This window comes from Carassius auratus, linkage group LG28B, assembly GCF_003368295.1.
Source record: "Carassius auratus strain Wakin linkage group LG28B, ASM336829v1, whole genome shotgun sequence".
Classification (NCBI taxonomy): Eukaryota; Metazoa; Chordata; class Actinopteri; order Cypriniformes; family Cyprinidae; genus Carassius; species Carassius auratus.
Window position 1 is genome coordinate 1,602,895 of NC_039293.1, and position 17,117 is coordinate 1,620,011.

At 38.2% G+C, this 17,117-nt stretch overlaps 1 pseudogene; it reads right to left on the reverse strand.

The window, feature by feature from the left end:
* Positions 1–577: 577 nt before the first annotated feature.
* The window catches only part of LOC113067696 (adhesion G protein-coupled receptor L1-like), a 163,012-nt pseudogene continuing 146,472 nt past the window's right edge, over positions 578–17,117 (reverse strand).

The window sequence follows — 17,117 nt, forward strand, 5'->3', positions numbered from 1 at the left end:
CTGCAGAATTGGAACACGCGTCAGTCACAAAGTTGAAGACATCTCCAGTCCCTTGAGTGCCATTATTAAAGACCCCATGACATATAAATGACAGTTTTGAGATGTTTTGTCCTCTTCAAGTGGTTTTGTACTACTAAAAATGTAACTTTTAGAAGATACACATTTAAAAGTATTGAGAAAACCAACCAAATAGGCTGATGACTCATCTTGCACCTGTGGAAATACACATTTTTATCCAATCAAAGAACAGGGATACCCAAACCAGTTTCTGGAGATCTACCTTAAGTTCTAACCCTGATCCAACACACCTGAACCAGCTAATTTAGATCTTCAGGAGCACTTGATAATAACAGACAGGTGTGTTGGAGCAGGTTTGGAACTTATGCTGCCTTCGCGTGCTATCGGAATTATGAGTTTCCTAATCGAAATTGGACATGAGCACATTTTAAGTTGTATTTTCTACATGGAAACTTAAGAGTTTTCGAGTTGGGCAATTCTTAAATTTTAAACATGTTGGAGGGGTCAACCATTGCTGTTGTTTATTACATTCTCAAAACTACATAATTTTGTCTAGTCGCTAAAGTAGTGTATTTATAGGCTTTATATGAAATATAATTTGAAGCAAATTGTATGTCCCTATATAAACAGTGAAATAAGCATGTATTTGAGTGAAATTCCAGAATTGTCAGCAAACTATCTAGCGTGGTGAATGTTTATATGATTGTCAACCAATGGGATTGCTACATTTTATTCTTTCTGACAACAAAGCACTTGAATGGGACAAGCTCCTAATCACAACTGTGGAAAATAGGACATTTCTGACAGCATGTGAAGGCAGCATTAACTCTGCAGTCTGATCTAGAATTTGAATGCTCTTCCCTTTAATTCTCTCTGTCATCATAGTTGACTAAAGGTTATTGGTTATATAAAAATGGGGGTTATATCCAGACAGAACTTCTTTTGTCAAAGGAAATTCAAAATAGGAAAGAAATGTGTATTCGTCAAGCGATTTCAGGGGTTCTTTTCATATTTTGGAAAATTTAATTCAGCTACCAATAAAAGTGTAGCACTCTGAGCTCAACCGAACACATTTTATCATGTTTGAACTCATTCCGCATAAAAATGGGGAAAAAAGCTGGCATATTCCGTCTGGGCCTAGTCATCCGGTGTCTACTCATGCACTCTTTGCCTCTCCATTTGAATGTGAAGACATGAAAACGAGGCCGATATGGAGAGCGGATCAGGGTGACTCTTTCATATCTAAAGCACAGTGAACACAAGTGCTCTCAAAGAGCGAGAGGGGGGGAAAGACAAAGGGAGAAACCCAGAGAGCGGAAGCATGGTGGGTTGACTCCGCTAGATTATAGCTCTTAGTATTATTATGATAATCAGGGGTTGTATGGGGATTTTGGAGGTGGTAGCAGTCCCTCGGAGCAGGCTTTAGTCTAGCAGTTTACTACGACGCATAATCACTGTCATTATCACCATATTCAACACTGTACTATATTATCCCTTCAGTCCCATGTAAACAAAGCCTTTGACTAACATAAATCTTCCCACATTAATGCTCAGCTAGGAAAGCCATGTAAAAACATTTTGGTGAGCTAAGAATGGTATAGGAGGGGGGATGTGGAAGAAGGGTAGATGGGAAATAAAAACCAGCAAGGGCATAAAAAGGAGAGATGCACAAAACATGACGCACATTGGACGTCTCCAGGGATGGAGGGAGAGAGGTAAACAGCCTCTCTGTGGGCCGGTACAGAAGGGTATAAGGGGGTAAAACAGCAGCGATGTGGTGCCAGGTGAGCAGAGGGCCATGAGTCAGTAGCAGATCTCCTTAGAGGGCATCCTAAGCTCTAAGAGCAAGTTCACAATGGTGTATGACAATACATTCAAACGGTCAAACCTGCTGACCAGTTGAAGCTGGTCCTATACTCATCAACATGAAACATTTTTGCAAGAAAGCAAGTAAAAAAAAATGTTCAGGTCATTGCTTTAAAGAAAAGCTGATCATACATGCCTCGGGCTAAATATAGGACCGGGTGTACTAACCACAGCACACCGGTGAACATACTGACCCTGTGTCAATCAGTACAAGTTACCATGCAATGGATTGCACACACGTCCCCTTAGAAGACTTACAGGAGTGAGAGACAGAGAAAGAGAGAGGCCAGATGGTGCTTGGATTGAATGATAGGATGTTGATTCAGGATGCACAATGTTCTCCACATTTGACAGTGGGTGCAGCAGACCTTCTCTAAACCGACTGCAGACTTGTGTAGTTTTGACATCACCTCTTCCTCTGACATTAATCATGGATACTCACCCCTGCTCCCTTTCTCTTTCTCTATAAGGCTATGTTCGGAAGGGCATACTAGCTTATTACTTACTGCATTTTATAAAGTGTATTAAAAAAATGAAATAAAAATAGTGAACAGATGTTTCACAATAAACATTTCAAACATTTTTCACTGACCTCATCATGTTAGATCATTCAGCTAATAATATTTTACAAACACTGGAAACAAAAGCATTTTTTTTTTTTTTTTGGTCAAATAAAGCATCTTTGCTTTTGGCAGTCCAATCCAACTAGAAAATTAAAGATAACAGACAATATTTTCGGTTCATCCATCACATTGGAAATGAAAGGTCAATTAAACCACTAGGGACAAAATAATTTATATTGGCAGAATTCTGTTTAATAGCATTCTACTCTTAATATTTCTTATTATGTCAGAGATATTAAGAGGACTTTGCCATTCCGAATTCAGCTTACTGTATGTTGTGTACCACTCATTCTGGCAAAATTTACTAGGTAATTTGGGAGGAAACGTGCATACTGTGCAAAGATTACATCATATATACTGCAGCAAGAGTAGTATGCTAGTATGCTTTTCGAAATATAGCACACTCTCGTCATCCTCACATATGCTTTGTACACAGAATGAAAACCACACTGAATAAATGAATATGTGCATAAATAATCAAAACAGAAAAATAAATATTAATAAATAAAACATCAGACATGAAAGACTTGAAGATTGAGTAGACTTCAGAGGGGCGGAGCACTCATGAATACCTCTCTTTTGTTCAATAGGCTATGCAGCTCATTTGCATATGGGGATTCTAAACCACAGAGGCCGTGTCCCATTGGTCAGATGTTCCTGTCAATGAATGCTAAACCTGTTTTATTTTGAATTTTTGTTCTAAACCTCAGTTTCCATTATACCCGACTGGCAAAAGAAAGCAACATTTAAAATACCTTTAACAAAGTCTTTTAGATGGAAGCTTATACTGAGCTCTTATATAGATATAGATTTACTCTGCTTCCTGTTCTTCTAATGCGGGTCCATCTAACCCAGTAAAAATAGCCTCTGAGATACACACTCGCACACTCACATACTCTGGTTCGCAAGCATCCAAATGTTCACGTTCAGACATACACATACAAATTGTAAATCAACTGTCACACCAGATTGAGAAACAACAGCTGATATTGGTATGTAAAAACAGTCAAATACAATCTAGGGTTTGCGTCTGAAACTTTTCCGAATGTGCCCCCCAATTTTTTTTTCTCCTAAATATCTTATATTCTATTCATCTAGTCTTCTGATATCTATTACATCTTCCAGATACAATATAACCAACACTACATTATGGCTATTGTCAATCAACACACAATGCACCAGTGTGCCCCTGAGGCACAGTGTATTCCCCTTCCATTCACGTCAAGCGATTCCTGTCTGGGAATGTTGAAGGTCAAACATTACCAACAATGTAATGGGTTATATTACATAAAAATTGTGCCAGGATTTATCTAGTTTGTATGTAAAATCCCTCTCTTTCTGTCTCTGTCTCTCTCTCTCGCTGTCTCTTGGCAGACAATTAGATTTCCTGGCACCGTTGTGCTCCAGGGCAGGACCAAACGAGGGCCGGAGAGAGCGAAAGAAAGAGAGAGGGAGAGACTGGCGTGGTGTTTAGGTCACAAACTTCAAAACATTTTTATTTTCGATTTCTTTTGCAGTACAAGAACTGTTTTTCATAGTATTTGATACTTTTTTGTTGCTTTTGTTCTTCTATGTACAGGAGACGAGTAGAGTAAGACTTGCTTTTGATTTTGTGTGGTTCGTATGTACAGAGGTCGGACTAGAAGAATGGCTGGAGCGGTAGCAAAAAAATTATTCTAGCCATAATAACACAGGTGACACAACACGTCCACCTACAACATCCATCAGTGATTCGGAGAGCAGTTTCAGTCCTTAATCCACCCCCCATCTGTGGATCAGAGACGAAACCCTACAGAGTTTAAATTCATGAGAGGTCCCATGACCGAGAGGCTTCAAACGACCCAGCTGATGATGGGTTGTGTCCTAACGTTTCCCTCTCGTTTTCAGCCTCTGTGGTTGTTCTATACAGAAGAGTAATTTCAGAGAGAGAAATGAAGGCAACTCCACTGAGGCAGCTTCCCGCTACCTGTGTCTAAACAATAGTCCTTGTTTTCCTTTTTCATGAGAATATGTTCACACTCTAGATGTTCAGTAACAAGCACTTCTGTGAGTGTGCGCGTGTGTGTGTAGATTCCAGTTTGTGTCCTGGCTCAAAAACAGTTATTTTTGGCAACACTGAAGAGCTTTCAGAGAGATTTTTGTAACTTGCAATATAATGGCATAACCCCGTTTCCTCGCGTAACAGCTCTCATCAAATAATGATGGAGAAAGACAGCTAAAGGAAAGCGAAGGTAAGGAGTTATGCAAAAGTAACATTTTAAAGATAGGACTTGAAATGAAACACAGAAATAGAAGCCCGGTGTGAAGTTTGAGGATATTTTTGGAGCAGAGTGAGCTGAAGGCAAAGACGTCCATTGAGAGAAGGCAGACAGTTGGATAGCTGCTCTTTCTCTGTGTGTGTGCGCGAGGAGGGAGGAGAAAATGATGCTGATGAGAGAGCAGAGTGGTTACACAGCACTTCAGAGAGCCTGCTGCCATGGAGACAAACCTCTCTGTCGCTCTCACTGTTTAGGCTTTCCTTACCTCTTACTTCAAAACAAATGAAAGAGCAAAAAGGCAACCAGACATAAGGAGGGCGTCAGAGACAGGAGTGGAGTCCATCATTGCCATCGGCACATTGTATCAGATCCTGTGACGCTCTTCCTCCTCCACCTCTTTCTCGTGGTCACAGGCTTGTAACCAGCTGCATCTGTCCATCTCCCTCGCTGTGAGGGGGCTCAGGGGCGGGGTGGGCTTCAGTGCTCGGTCTCCTAGGTGGAGCCTGGTAGAAGGTCTGCATGGGGGCTCCGCGGGAGCCTATGGCTGGCCGACCCGAGCTGTAGTACAGCTCCTCCGGAGGCTGAGCCGAGCGTGGAACTACTTCTAGTGGCTCTGGGCTGCTGTCGGGGTAAGGTGAATCTCGCAGGTTAGTGATGCTGGTGTAGAGTGAGTCCCGTGCAGGCGAATCTGGGGCTCCATTGTGACCCTGGCCCGGTGCGCTTTGGCCGCTGTGACCGCTGTGGCCCAAACTCTCGGTCAGGTCGGCAGTGTAGCTTTCAGACTCATCGGGGTCACTCTGGTAGAGCACAGACTGGGCACGCTGCAGGAGCAGGGGCTCCTCCAGAGCCTTGTACAGCAGTTCCACGTCTTGCGGCGTGCGCTGACGTGATTCTCTAGAATGAAAGTCTTCGTTGTCCTCAATGCCTATTGCTGGCTCTGCCCCGCCTCCGCCCCGCCCCATTCCCATGTGCCCATGTCCTCTGACCAGGCTGCCACATGTTCTGTCAGTGCCCCCCGCCCCTCCACCGCCTCGTAGATTATTGTGCACAAGTTCTGATATGATCATCTTTTCGAACGCCGCTGCGTCCGAGAGGTTTCTTCGAATGCCGCCGAGAGTTTCTGAACCACGGGGGTTGAGCAGGGGAGGGGGGCTATCTCCACCTCCGCCTCCCAGAAAATCACAGCTGCCCCCGGGAGCTCCCGAACCCCCAACACTACGCAGAGAATAGCTGTTGTTGAAGTTCCCATTCAGAGGTAGTGTCTCCATGCCTCCGTGATCTCGGTTCTTAGACAGTGTGCTCTCTGTTGAGAGAGCAAATGAGAGGTGGTAAGCAAATTAAAAAGGAGGAGGGAAAAGTGAGCACTTCATTACCTATTTTAATCAAGACGGGGATTCACAGCAACAGAATCCGGGATTAAATCAATAATGGGGAACGCAACTTCCATCAAAAGATTAATAGGCTTACGGACAGAGGCAAGTTATTACCAGGGAAGTAAATTGTGTACATAGAAGCACAGGCTTCACTGCATGCATGAAGAGGTTATCATTCTGCAAAATTAGCCTATAAAACACTGAAAATAGCCATAAGCCTGAAAGTGGAAAGAGTCTTACTTGGGTCACGGAAAGTTCCTGTGGATCCATGGTGAGGCCATGTGAGGGCAAAGTGAGACAAGATAAAGACAACAACAGTGATCAATGATATGTTTCTATCTTGGGCTTTACTTGAAACCACTTTTTTCTTTTTTTTTTCTTGAACCGGCATAAACAAATGTCACATTTAGGAACTCTATTGTTTGAAAAAATGTAATAGCCATAAAAAGACAACACTGGATATCAATGGAGAGAGAGAGAGAAAAAAATTCCACATAGCTGTGCCTCACTTAAGCCCCTTTCACACTGCACGTCGGACCCGCAATATTTCCGGAACATTGCCGGGTCGCCTTCTGTGTGAAAGCAACCACATCCCGGGATTGATTACCAAATTGAACCCAGGTCGGGAACCTAGTGACATTGCGGGGTTCGACCCGGGACGAGCGCTGTGTGAACATAAGCCAGATCTAATTCCGTGTCGAAGTGATGACGCGTGTTATCGCGCGACTCTTTTACTGGCTGTTTTGAAGGAAGATCAACGTTCGCGACGAAAACATATGTGCAAACTGTAATGAAGCAGAGATCAGATAGTTCCTCACTTTCCGCGCTGACGCAGAGATCGTTTGTTTGTGAAAGTATAACGTGTCTAGCGTTTTCGACTCGTACATTACACGTCACGCGCTGATGTCACGTGTCATTACGGGATCTTCAAGGGTTGTGTGTGAAAGCACGCACATATACCGGGTCATCACTCGCAGTGTGAAAGTGCAAAATCTAGCGACCCGGGAACAATTGCAGGAACACTTTACCTGTGTATTTGCCGGAATGGCAGTGTGAAAGGGGCTTTAGTAGTTTAGGGGGACAACCTCCTCTACAATAACACACTGATTTCAAAATATTATTAGCTATTCTATAAGCTATAATCAAATAGTTAGTACATTTGATTAGTAATAGTAGTTAACTACAATGAATTACTTAAAGCGACAGTTCACCCAAAATTGACTATTCTATTATGATTTACTCTCACTCTTGTTGTTCCAAACCTGTCTGCCATTTAAAACAAAAAGTGACTTTAAATAGTCATAAAGGTTTGGAATAACATGAGAGTTTAATTTGATATTGAGCGGATATTTCTATAATATTTCTGTAAACAAAATATAACTATCAAATTAAATTATTTATAATTTAATCAGTATTATTTTGTGGCGGAATTGAATGAATATCTCAGTTTGGGTAAATTTATACTAAATACAACTTTTTTTATTGTAATATATTTTCTTAGAATGTACTTTTTTAGACTTCACTAGAATACATGCGAAAGCAATGTGATCTCATGAGAATACGTGTGTATTTTTACGTTAAATGTGGTTCTACCAGACGTACATTTACTTAAGTTTTCATGCACATAGAAACGTACAATTTAGACGTATTTATAGCAGTAAAACGTACAAATACTTACGTGTTAGCATTTAAAAAACGTAAATGATCTAACGTAAAGTGTGAATGTATATGAATTCCCATGTATTAATATTAAAATCGTGGCTTTAATGATTTAAATCTGTTGTATTTAATTGTCATATCAATACATGTTTACAAAGCAGTTTACTTGTCTGCTTAATAGGAAATAACATTTCTGTGCATGCTGCAAACCATAGATACACAAAAGCACAGCATACAATTACAAATCACATCCATTTTATTTGTTTGCTGTACTGCATATCTTTAGAATCCAGATGTTTGCAAGGAACATATGCAAATTCAGCCATTTATCAATCGATCTTCATCTTCATTCTCAGCAACAGCGTCCGTCACAGTCAAAACTCGCGCTCGTTATGATTCGAATTTGAAAATAGCGCCAGTGCGCCACGTTACGACATACTTTACGGCACTGATATCGAACGCTCATTGGTCCTCATCCAATTCGTCACAGATTGCGACATGTCGTGTTTCAGTTTATGACATCTGAGTACTGCGACAGTGCGCCTCCACGGAGAGAAGACAGATACATAATTTCATGGATTAATAAATTAAATTCTGCTCTGTACCCTATAAAAACTATTACCTCCATAGAGGACTGCGACTGGAACACTTTATAATTTGAACTACTTTTGGTACCAATTTTTGATATTTTCGCAAAAAAATAAATGATTAACGTTACGTTTGTTTGTCTGTTATTTGTTTGTTTATAACAGTAACGTTATGTTAAGAAATGGTTATGGGTAGGTTTAGGGGTAGGTGTAGGATTAACATTAGTGGCTCAAAATATCGTTTTAATGTTATATTTTTACTAAAATTGTGTTTAATTATGTTTTATTCTTTTAACATTCTGTATAAAATGGGTAGGTTTAGGTTTGGGTCGGGTATAGGGATCTTACATTTATCAAAAAAATATATAAAAAGGGAAAATATACATAAATATTAAACAAATTAATCAGATACGCATTGAAAAGCAGCTTCATGAGCAAATTTCTATGGATAACTGACTGGTCAGAAAACACGTTCTATCTGTACGTATTTGAGGTCGTTTTTACGTACATTTCGATATGTATCGAACCTGTAATTACGTCCAGATAATACGTAAATGACACTGTAAATACGTAAGGTCACATACGTATTGGACAGTTTTAATTTACGTCGAAATATGTACGTTTTGACTGTGAGATCAGGCTGGCGAAAGAGACTGAGAGAGAGAGGACGATTTATGCGAGGATTTTACTATTTCCTCAGCTCTCCCCCTGAGGTTTAAAGTTTGAAAATAGCGGAACTACTATCATATAGTTTTGAGTCAGTGTCTGATTCTGTGAACTGAGGAGATTTTAGATCAGTATCTCACTCTTTTAGTCTTGGGAGTTGGGATCTTCATTCTTTGGTTTGGGAAGTTTAGAAACAGAGCTTTATTGTTTTGCTTTGGCACGATCATTATTCGGCGAGACGTTATTCACACTTCAGTCTCATAAAGTCAAGACGATGTTTATTTCACGCGCCCCTTCACACGCCAGAGATGTTGTGATATTCTTTTAACTCGTCGGCGTGTATTGAACACAGGAGATGCATGTGGCGGTGCAGACCAAGGCGTGCGGGGGTTTAAATATTAATGCCCGGTATGATTTTAATCAACGCTCCTCTGTGCAAAGAGAGAGTAATTAGACATTCTAATGAGGCCCTCCTCCTACTTCCTCTCCATAAGCATTCTAAAAATGTCCTCTCAGCCAAGCAGAGCCGAGCGGCACACCATCAGCCTGACACATTACACAGAGAGGGAACGTTTAAAATATTCAACAGAGACGCTGTCTTAAATTTCACCCCACTGACATGGGAACCGCAGCTATATCTCTCTCTCGCTGCCTCTCAATAGGGACACGAAGGCGAACGGTAAGGCAAGAGAGCGAAGCCTGGGCTTTATGTGTGTGCGGCACAGACACAGCCATGCCGATACTCTGTGTCGAATCTTTAGGGAACGCTCCGCTGTCAGTCGCTCAACTTCAGCCCTAGCTTTAATCGATGCTCTGTTCTGTCTTTCGAGCGGGAGGGATTGAAAGGCTGGCCAGATGGTCAGCCCCTGTCCACCCCTCTGAATCACACTGTCAGACCGACAGGGTGTAAACTCACACGCATAGACCTACACACACATAGCATATACACTAGAGTGCACAGATCATAGCATAGTGATAATAATAATAAAAAAAGAAGAAGAAAAACATTCCAGAGGAATCTTTTATCACTCCGAGGATGCTCATTCATAGCTAAGAAGTTAAGAAAAAAGTTTATTTTGCATGTCAACTTTGTCTCAGGCTCATTGCATTTTGGCAAGTTTGAGCACAGTTTGATATTCAAACCGTTCTGACACTCTACATGGTAAACAAATGAGATAATAAAGCAATCTCATTTGTGATTTTGCTTTCCAATACAAAATAACTTACCAGTAGAGTTGAAGACCCCAGGCGAGGGAGGGGTAAACGTCTCAGCAAGCAGTGTGTTGTAGGGTGAACTTCCTGTACGGGTTTGCAGCACGGGGTTGGTCAGAAGATGGTTCCCCATTGTACCTAAAAAGGAAAAAGAAAATTCTTCACATAAACGTCATATCATTTTGTATCTCTGACTTTCAAAATCCTAGACTATAAATTTTATTTAAACAGCAAGGAACTAAAGGCCATGTTACAGGTATGTTGTGAATATACATACAGCTATAACGTGTTTTTAGACCAACACTATCTCATGGACATTTTTTTCTGTTTTACATTTTTGCAAATTATTACCTTTGTCGCTAATTCGTATTAATTGTAATGTATTCTTGGTCAAACTAATTTGGGGACAAATTCACACTATTAAAAAACTATTAACTAGGAGTGTTACCTCAATAAGCTCCTATTTTGCTGCTTATTAATAGTTAGGTTGTTGTTAAGTTTAGGTATGGAATAGAATTAAGGGATATAAAATATGGTAATGCAGAATCAGGCATTAATAAGCTCCACTTAACAGCCAGTATGCCAGTAATATACATGCTAATAAGCATTTAGTTAATAGTAAGAATAAGTCTTTAAAATAAATCATTACCATATTATTACAATCTAAATCGTACAGTTTTATATGATCTGCCACTGCCCCAGTGAACCAATGCCCACTTGTTTTCTAAAAATTGGAATGTTAGTTAAAAAAAAAAAAAAGTTCAGAAAAGTGGCATACATCTGCTAGTAACTTGTAAAGTAAGATTAATTGTCGGGTTTACAGTGATTCACATCAAGCCTGTAACTATATGGTGTATTTGGTAACACTTTAATAAAGGGACCAATTCTCTCTATTAATTAATCTATTAATAACATATTGGCTGTTTATTAGTAGTTTATAAAGCATTCATCATGAGCATATTCTACATCCCTAATCCTACCCAATACTTAACAACTGCCTTACTAACTATTAATAAGCAGCAAATTAGGAGTTTATTGATGTAAAAGTCAAAGTTTTGTTAGTAGTGAGAATTGGACTTTAAAATAAAGTGTGACTGTGCATTTTACCGTGGTTGAAACGTTATTGACCAAAAGCATCGAGGAACTATCAGTTTTAAGAGGAATTATACATCATATGAACATGGACTGGCTATTTGCACTTCACAATAAGGTTAAACAGAATCTACTCTACAGTGTGTTTATTGTGTTTGACATTTCACAGGAAAAAAAATACAAATAAAAAATCCATAATGTCGTTGTGTGATATCGTAATGGCTGATTTGATGAAGTGTTTATTTGCAGCAAAGCCAAAATGTATTTGAAGAGTAGTCGTGGAGCGTAATTCCATGCCTCACTGTCAGATGGAGTCATTGGGAGGGAAATGGTAATATTTGCTATTATGTAGTTCCACAGAGCAGCCACTGAAATGTGGGTTCATTTCCCAGTGAAATGTGAACGCTTGCAGTAGACAAATGTGACTCAGAGAAATGGAACATTCAGTATGGCCCATAATGCAGGCGCAGAGCTGCAGCCCGGGGCTTTCAGACAGAAATGCCATGAAATTAAAAAGTGGCCAGTATGAAATCGAGTGGACTGAGGCAAAGTGCAACCTTGCGCTCTCGTGCTATCATCTATCAAAGAGGACCGCCTCAAGAATTAATTTAAGACGTGCGCTTGCTCACGCTCGCCACACATACTACACACATTTCTTACCTCTTGCAGGAATGTTCCAAGTTTAATAAAAGTAAAGCTGTGCCAGCAGCATTTGTGGCATAACATTGATTATCACAGAAAATAATTCCAGCTTATTCCTCATTACAGTCAGACACTATGTAGTAAACACACTGTTAGGCGAACCAACAATAATTAAACATGAGACTGGTGTGACCTATTCAATCTGTCAACATTGTTGTCATGACCATGTAAAGACGCTAAAGCCCCACAGTGCCGTTTAAGCTAAATAAAAGATGAACAAAACATAATTTGACACAAGTAAACCTGTTGAGTTTGTGTAATATGGAATAGGAATACCAGATCTGTCGAGAACTGTTTTACATGGCGCAAACCTGCCCACAGAAATTATGTCAGTAGCGCATACAAAATGTTAATCCGACTAGAAAAGTAGTCCCTCCTGAATAAGAAAGTTTTCAATGAACGAATAATGCAAGTGTCTTGAATGATTCACACAAAAACGAAAACCTGCTGACAATACACCCAAGATGTAAATTGGTTTGGAGAGAGATATGGAAAAATGTAACATTATATCACTTGCTCACGAATTAATCATTTGCAGTAAATAGGTGCCGTCAAAATGAGAGATCAAACAGCTGATAAAAGCATTCCAGTAATCTTGAAGCAATCCACTCATCTCCAGTCCATAAATTATTGTCATGTTAAGTGAAAAGCTGCGTGTTTTTATACACTGTATAAATTATTTTCCAAAGTTGTAAATACAAATAAGAAAATTATCAGAGTACAATTTCAGTCGTTCTACTTCAAAATTTTACTTTGAATTAATTGCTTTACCTGACATTTCTTGGTAATTAATTGTGAAAATTACAAGCAATTTCAGAGCATAAATGTATTTATTTATATATTTTTACAGTTAAAGAAACAAATCTTTAAAGTGTCACTTCTAGCCAAATTACTATTCCACAATTCATAAAAAATATTCTTCCACTAAAAAAGTTACAAAAAAATAGTGAATCTCCTGTTGTCCTCTCACATCAAAATCTACCAACATATTTGTTCTGAATTGTTTTGGCTTGTAAATGGCACTTGATCTGTGCATATTTCTCTCCTGATTCAGATGACAACATTTTCACTGGAGAAAGCAATATTTTGGATAGAGTACTTGTATTCTTAGCCAGAAGCAATAGTTTGAAGTCAAAAATGTTTTAATGGGGAATTCATTTATTACAAACATGCAATTGATGGACTGGAGTCATGAGGATTACTTGTGGATTATTGCGATTACTTCAGTTTTGGACTCTGACGGCACCCATTCACTGCAGAGGATCCACTGGTAAATTTCTCCAAATCTGTTATGATGAGGAAAAACAACAACAACAAACATATCTACATCTCGGATTGCCTAACGTTGAGAAATTGGAGAACATTTCGATTGTCTTCAGATTTATTCTGCTAAACGCTTCAGGACAAAGTCAAAACTATGTTCTGTTTTAATAAACATTAAACTACAAATACTATCAATAGAGCTTCACTTGTATTGAACCTTTGAATATTCCTTTAATTCCTGTAAATATCTCACTGGAATGTCATGTGTAAAATGTGAGGGGAATCTAGGCCAGCGGGAGGGAGGTGGAGGTACGACAGCGGCTCTTGGAAGCACAGAAAAGACTTCACACGGCGGTGAAGTGGGAAATGAGAGCGATAGGAGATGAATCTGATAAAAACAGCGGTGTGCACATACACGCGCCCTTTCATTACCCTCCATCTCTACTTCTGACTGCCATTCACTCTTGTAACATCCAAAAACTTTCCTCCCGCGGCAAAAAACCCTGCCGTTTCCCCTCTCCGGAATCTATTCTTCTCTTTTTTTTTTTTTTGCCGCTATATGGTTTAGATCTGCCTTTCTGTCTCGTACTTTCGTTCTCTTGCCTTGATTAAAGTCCCCGGAAAGCAACAATCGGCACACTGCAGTGAGGACGCTACTGTCATTCTCCTCAATTAGAGTAATTACCCCCCGTTCATTCGGTGGCTAATCACTTCATTAAAAACAAAATGGATAGAATTAGCATAAAGAGTGGCGGTTGATTTAGCTGTAGCTTCTCTGTCGTCGCCCCCCTCTCCTCCCACAAACATTGATCCCAGGGATGATCAGAACGGTGGTGACGCCACACTTCAGATCCGCTGATGGAAACAGCCTGCCTCTCTATTAACTATCACTTAGTGTCCCCTTACAGTCCATGTGCTGGACATTTAAAAAAAGGTCAGATCATGAAGAACCAAATATCTGTTCGAAAGTTCAGTGTACTATGAACACATGCCTTTTTCTGAAGTAAAAATGCATTTAAAAAAATGAAATCTGCAAAAACCAAGTTGTTTTTAGTGACAAACTAAAACAACAATTATTTTGTGTAACTGAAATGAACAAAACTCAAAAAAAGGTTGCCTTGGCACTTAACTGAAATATAATAAGTATAAGTTTAAGTAATTAAGTGACCATAACTTAAACTGAAAAAAAAAAAAATATATATATATATATATATATATATATATATATATATATATATATATATATATATATATATATATATATATATATATATATCAACTAATTTAGAACATTTTTTAAATATTAATTTATGTTATAATAGTACATGCAATACTACTGCACTGGTCTAAACAAACATTTTCATGTAATGAGGAAGTAAAGATTTTAATTAAACTAATTTAAACATGGGAAAATCAGTGAAAAAAAATAAAATAAGGAAGAGCAGTAACTAAACACTTAAGAAGTCTGGGTGATGCATTTCAGCATTGATTATTAGTGAATATGTCTTAATGTAATGTAGGCTTTGAAAAGAAGCTGTTAATGAAAAAATATAGGCAGAAAAATATAAAATTGATCACAACATCAAAACCTGCAGTCTGTTTTGAGCACTGTTTCTCATTTCACATGTGAAAAGAATAACATATAGCCCATTTAATTCTGAGAGAAGTAATAAAAAACTACATCTGCTGCACAGAAAAACATTACTAATACTATAAGAGAACCCAAAGACTGTATACATAACAAGATGGTTCACACATATTAATATGAATGGGAGAAAGTGCAACAAGCAATATGGTGAAATTAGTTGTGCCTTATAAATATAAGCGCCATTCGCCGATCGGTAAAGTCACAGAAGCTTTGTTTCCCAAAGAGACAGTCATTGTCCTTGACATTTCACATGTGAATTGGCTGGACCGAACTGTGCTTTTTAAAGCTATTTGAATGCAAGAAACGACATTGATGAGACAATTCATATTTTCAGCTTTTACTGCTAATGCTAAAATGTTTAAATGTGAATTGAACCAGCAGTTTTTGAGAATTCAGCATTTCAAGTAGATAGGACTTGATAGTATTGCGGCCTGAAATAGCTGAAAATATGGCCACTGAGTGGACTTGATTTCTGAAACGGGACTTCAGTTGAAAAAAAAATGCCATTTTATACACATACTGTACACATAGGTGAAAATGGACTCTGGTGCATGCTGGGATATTTTAAGGCAGAAGGAGGGTCTCACCACGGTTGAGAGTGGGAGTGCTGTTGATGTCCCCAGCCATGAAGGACGACTCTGTCTGCTTTCGCACCGTGTCGTTCCACATACGACGAATTCGACTCTGAAACAGGTGAGTGGGGTGAATTGGTATATGGAATACAACAGCAGTCTATAAATAGCGATGCTGTCAGTGTGCATGAGTGTCACCTGTCTGTGTACCGCTGCATGACGTGCCTGGCTGCCAGTGTAGTAGCGATTGTTGGTACGAAGGGCAGAATTCTTCAGCGATCCATGAGAGCTTGTAGTGGAGGTGCGACTGCAGCAGTACGAATGACGCAGGCACTTGCTGTACTCCTTATGCACCTTAAACACATAGCATTTACACTTAAGCACACTACACATGTTCAGTTAATGTAGGTAATAAGGCTAATCAAACTATAAATGAAACCATCTAAATGAAACAATAATAAAAAACAAAAAAACACTTAACTGCATTCTAACGGCAATACAATATAAATGTATTACAGTTTAAATTAATATTAAACACAATTAGCTGAACTTTAAAGTACTTTTTGACCCTTTTAACAATGTCTTAAATACACTATGCAACTTCAAAATTACTATTATTGTCTTTGAAACATGGTTAAAATGTACTGCTGTACAGTATCAGTACTGACAAGCATTTATAATTTAAAATATGCTTTAATGTAATTTCTCTTGTAACTCGTACGTCATGCATTTTTAATTACACATTTATAATGATAAAGTTGCAATTTTAAATATTTAATGCAATTTTAAGTACATTTAAAACATAAATATTCAAGTACTTTATACATGCTTTAGTATGTTAGTCAACACATCAAAATAAGTGTACATGCAAAACATTTCAATTGAAATTATTAGAAATGTGGCATTTTTCTAGTCATGAAAGTGTCTTTCTTAAAGTAAACTTAAGTGGCCTTGTACTTTATTATATTATCTGCAAGTAATTTTTTTTTAAAGAACACTTTTAAGTACAATACAGTTGGGCATTTAATATAATTAAGTACACTTTTTTTTTTACAAGGAGTGTAATTTCCTTACTTAAGCTACTAATGTTGGTATGTGACACAAAATAACTGTTTATTTTACAGTAACAATTTATTTATGCCTAACAATAGGTATATTAAATGTAAAAAAAAAAAAAAAAAAATAAAAAAAAAAAAAATATATATATATATATATATATATATATATAGATATATATATATATATATATATATATATAAATATATATATATCTATATATATATATATATATATATATATATATATATATATATATATATATATATATCAGCATGAACATATACATTTAATAATTCTTCTGAAATCTTAATGCATTTAACTACTTTTTGTTAATAGCTCAGATAGCTTGACTACTGTTTAACTGCTTTATACAGGAAGTAGCTTCCCCAACACAGGGCTCAACCAATGGTGCTTGAAACCCTGTTTGAAAACATTTAGTATTTTTCTTTTGTATGCAGTATTCAATAGTCCTGCAGAAATTACATCCTTCACCTCAAAATAAAGCTAATTATAAATCTA